The sequence below is a fragment of the Ixodes scapularis genome, unplaced genomic scaffold, assembly GCF_016920785.2.
Source record: "Ixodes scapularis isolate PalLabHiFi unplaced genomic scaffold, ASM1692078v2 PGA_scaffold1__304_contigs__length_218370807, whole genome shotgun sequence".
Taxonomy (NCBI): domain Eukaryota; kingdom Metazoa; phylum Arthropoda; class Arachnida; order Ixodida; family Ixodidae; genus Ixodes; species Ixodes scapularis.
Genome location: NW_024609846.1, coordinates 133,278,958 through 133,283,973, shown reverse-complemented (window position 1 = coordinate 133,283,973; position 5,016 = coordinate 133,278,958).

Below are 5,016 nucleotides of genomic sequence, written 5' to 3'. Positions count from 1 at the left end.
CGGTACGATCATAATTAGCCAAACTAAAGCGTGCGAATCAATTCATAATTAATTCGAGGGAGTCAGTGAGGTAGGCGACACCGGGATTCCAGATGGAGGCTGCATACTTAAGCTTTGACCTCCCAAATGTGTTATAAAGAAATATTTTTAAAAGGTAACGGGACCGTAGAAAAATCCCGTTTAAGATAACCAAGCATGCGGTTAGCGTTGTTAGTCGCATAAATAATATAAAGGTTCTGAGAAAAATCAGAAATTATGATCACTCCTTGATACTTTTAAGGTTTTACGTCCTATAGTGTTGTGTTACGAAGGCTATACGTATAAGTAAAGTAGCCTTACGAGCTATGCGCATTCCGTTGAAGATGTTAATATTCTGTTCCACTGACCGGACCTCACACAACTTTAATATGAAATCTAAATCATGCTGTAATTGCTCGAGGCCAGAGTCATTAGATGTTGCTCGATGAATGGCACAGACGTCAGTAAATAATTTGTTTGAGGACGAGACAACACTCAAAAGGTTGTTGATATAAACTCGAAAAAGTAAAAGGCCTTGAACGGACCCTTGGAGTACGCCGGACGAAACAGATGTGAGTGAAGTTACAAGCTATATTACAAGTTACAAACTGCGAACAATCTGTTAATGATGCTACCATCCTAACACACATCAGGACCAGTGTTCAGTTTACTTAATGTTCGAAGAAGATTATGTGATACCTTATCAAAAGCCTTTGCAAAATCAAGAAAATGCAGTACATATGAAATCTCTGATCAAAGGCACCATGAAAGTCGCTTATAAGATTGAATAGTTGTGTTTCACAAGAAAAGTTTTTTACTAAATTCATGTTTACATGCAGAAACGAATGAGATGAATTCCAGGAAGGCAACTTGTGTGTAGATGACGTGTTCAAAGACTTTACATGAAAAGCTAGTCAATGAGATGGGCCTGTAATTGTTATGGGAGTGCTTTTCACCAGCCTTGTAAAGAGGAATCACTTTTACGATTTTCCAGTCGTTTAACGCAACAGAGGCATCGAGTGACTGTTGGAATTGACTCGCAAGTTTGAAAAAGAGTATGCAGTTGTCGCTTTAAGGAATTTAGAACTGAATGCGTCTTTACCAGTGGCCGATGGTAATTAAGGGCCATTTATAATATTTGCAAAACCGTTGGGGTCCACAAGAACATGCTTCATCGATGAAAAAGTGCTAGCATGATAGGTCGTATTGGTGTTGCTTGAGGATTAAAAAATTATTTAATAAACACTTCATTAAAAATTGTAGCACACAGAGATTTGTTCATTGGAGTGTTATTTGATGTTTGAAGTGAAATAACGGATAGCCTATCATGGGTTGACATAACGTTCTAAAATTGTCAAGGAGTATTTTGTAGCATAGATGGTAATGATTGTTTAAAGAACTTCAGTTTAGCGCTACTAATTTCGTTTTTATAACACTCGGCACCAGTAGCGTATTTCTGCCAGCGAACTGGACAAATAGTACCTTTAGCGGATCTAAACAAACACTTCTTTTTGTTAGAAAGCCTCATGAGCGCTCTATTGAACCATGGCAAATGGGAGTTTACAATAAAAGTTTTCCAAGGTATGTAACTTCGAGTGAGTAACCTTATCTGTTCTTTAAAAAAGGACCCAGTTTTGTTCGACGGAGCGCTTGAAAAAGCCCTGAAATATTGATCCGAAAAAGTACATAGATCCACTATAATAATATCAAAATTGTCTCTACTCCGGTCACAAAGTCATGTCAAAAAATTCGGAGAAACATTTTTTCCGAATTGTTTTACATGTGAAGTGAATGGTCAAAAAAAGTGTAGTAACGACTGGTCACTAAGTCCAGGAAGGTAAGTGATTTGAATATGCATAGTAGTTAGAATAAGATCTAAAATATTTGGTGTAGAAGTTGTTAATCTTCTTGGTTTGACAACTAATTGAGACAAATGAAAATCTGAACCTAAACTGAAAATGTTAACTCAAATGAGAGAGGATCAGACAGGGACATTCTGAATACCAAACAATGATAGGGTAGTTAAAATCACCCCGTAACAAAAGCGGTGTATTAAGAAAGCGCGTTACAGTTTTATTGAGCACATCATATATTTTCTTGACGGAGTAGACATCACAAGAAGGTGAACAATAAGAGCATTCCAGAGTGAATCTTCGATAATGAATGGTGATACAGACGATAATAATTTCAATGCTAAAGATGGTATCCACACGGAATGACAAAATACAATCCGTGACACCTACTCATATGCCACCGCCATTTCTTAGTTCCCTGTAATGTCGAAAAATATTGCAGTGTTTTTGAACAGGAAAAAGTTCTGCTTCTCTTATCTTTGCCGAGAGTCAAGTTTCGGTTAGTACAACAATGTTTGCATCGGAAATATCAATCAGAGAATATAGTTCGTCACGCTTTCTGATAAGGTTACGTATATTAGTAAACGACACGGCTGCGTTAGATAGGACATCACGACTGCCACTGCCCCTCACTGACTGCTGAGCGGGAGTTGTTGTGCTCTCAGGTATCCAAGGGGGACGTACAGGAAGATGAAGAGCACGGGGGTGAGACAGTTCCAAGACTTGGCCTATTTCATGATCGTAGATGTAACATTCACCGCTTGCGAACCGTTTGCTATAGTTAAGCTTCAAAATGGTACTATGCCAGTTTGCAAAATCCAATACTTTTCTACTCGCCAAGCGTGTGGAAAAGGAAAAATCCTCGCCAACACTGATGTTAGCTAACTTAAGCTTAGCCCTTATTTGCAGCACTTGGTCTTTTGGTTTAAAGTATAAAAACTCTACGATGAAGGGTCTGCACTTGTTGGCATGAAACTGCCCCAGTCTGTGAGCATGGTTGATATCAAAAGACGTGGCAAACGAGTTCGCCCTTTCCTCACCGAAACAATTCGATAAGGAAATTCTAATATTTCGTTCTGCTTGCGACCACGTTTCAGCGGCATCATCAGGTATCCCGTAGAAAAGCACGTTGTTTCGCTCTGACTGATCTTTTATTTGGTCTAGCAGAGAACGCAGTTCGGCGTTAGCTTTCCTCTCAACTCCGCTTTCTTGCCTGAGTGCTCGCACTTCGTTCTCTAAAGAGCCTGCCTTATTTCCAAAAGTTGTAAGACGTTGCCCAATTTTCGTTGCCTTTTTCGCGATGGGTCTTTTTTTTCGGCAATAGACTTCAGTATACTTTCTTCGCCCGATTCATTATTTTATGATATAGAATTAAAGTTCTGCAGAAGTTGCAACATTTTTTTAAACTGAGCCAGCTTCTCAGCATTCACAGGACCAAGATTTGGCTCTATGTCGAAAACAATAAAACAAGGATCGACAAGAAAAAACACATGACTCAACATTATGCTGCAAAAAGTATGGGGAAACAGCAGCAGTAAGAAACGATCGTTCGAGCGATAACAACAGCCTTCGTTAATATCAAGACAGACCTGTGCAAAGAGGAACAGCATGTAAGACATCGTAGCGGCGCTGATGCCGACCTGCGCAATCAAGATATTGTTAATGTGTTTCGCTTCTATAGCCCCAGATTGTGACGTGGATGTCCCACTTGGTTCACTAAAGCCCCTGTACACGGAAATGGAGCGACATCATTTGAAGAATGCCGCCTGCTATCTTGGAGCGATCCAGGCGGCGCTACAGTCGACGTGCGGGTGTGAAAGAGCAAAACAAAGATAAAAGGTGTGCGCGTCATAGGAGGAGGGAGAAGATGTCGCTACCTTCCTTATTCAGGGACATTATGGTTCACAGGCGTACAGAGGCATCTGGTAGGCAAACACGGTACTAGTCATCATGATGTTGCAGAAAGGTGACGTGTCTAACTTCATAATCGCGACACGGTCCTCTGCGTGGTTGATGATGCAATAAATTTGAAAATGATCCCTGGATATATCGGTAGTCGTTTCATGTGTCAGCAGTAAGACCTGCAAAAAGAAGTGGAACAGCATGTAAGGCATTGCAGACGCGCTTCTGCCGACCTGCTCACTGAAAAGACTGTTGATGTATTATGCTTCAATAGCCCCAGATGGTGACGTGCTTGTCTCACGTGATCCACCGGTGTAGAGAGGCATCTGGTAGCCAAACACGGTACTAGTCGCCGTGGTGTTGCAGGAAGGTGACGTGTCTGGCTTCATTATCGCGGCATGGTCCTGTGCGTGGATGATGATGCATTCGAATTGAAGATGCTCCCTGGATAAAGCGGTACCCTACTGAAAAAACCCGTATAAAAATTCATACTGGTTGACCTGTATATCACATACGGTGTTAGGGGATACGGGTCTCCCGTATGCTACTGGGAACCCGTACCTGTACAGGTTGACCCATTCAGATCCAGGAACCCGTTCGGATACGGGGCCTGTACCGGTACGGGTTGACCCATTTAGGTAAGGGAAACCGTGCCTGTACGGGCTGACCCGTTTAGATATCGGAACCCGTACCTTACAGGTTGACCTATTTAGATATAGGAACCAATATTTATGCATGTTCATCTCTTCAGATAGAGAAACCTATATCTTTAAAGGTTTATCCGTTCTGATGCAGTAATAGGAATCAACATGGTGTCCAACGTTTGCAAACGGATGGATGTATCTTTGCAGGTTTAACAGTTCGCATGCATTTGTCATGCAAAGAATGAGCATGAGCCAGGTCATTTCAGATTATATATGTATTTAGTGAACGCAAATTGGCATCTGCAGAACACCAACAAGAAGCTTAACCTCTAAGCAAGCTTAGAAGTCAAACTTCTAGTTAATATCCTGCAGTAGGATATTAACAAATTTGCATACTGCAGTAGATTCACCCGAGCTGTCCTCTTCCTTGGAGAGGCCTCTCGAGGATGCCTCCATAGGTGCTCGTTGAAGGCATCTGCAGGGGAAAAGAATACAACAATAAGTCATGTATAATCTACAGTTTCCTGAAAAATTGAATATTTTACTTCCTGCAATTATAAGCAAGCAATTTCCACTACAATTTATGCTTTGTTAATATC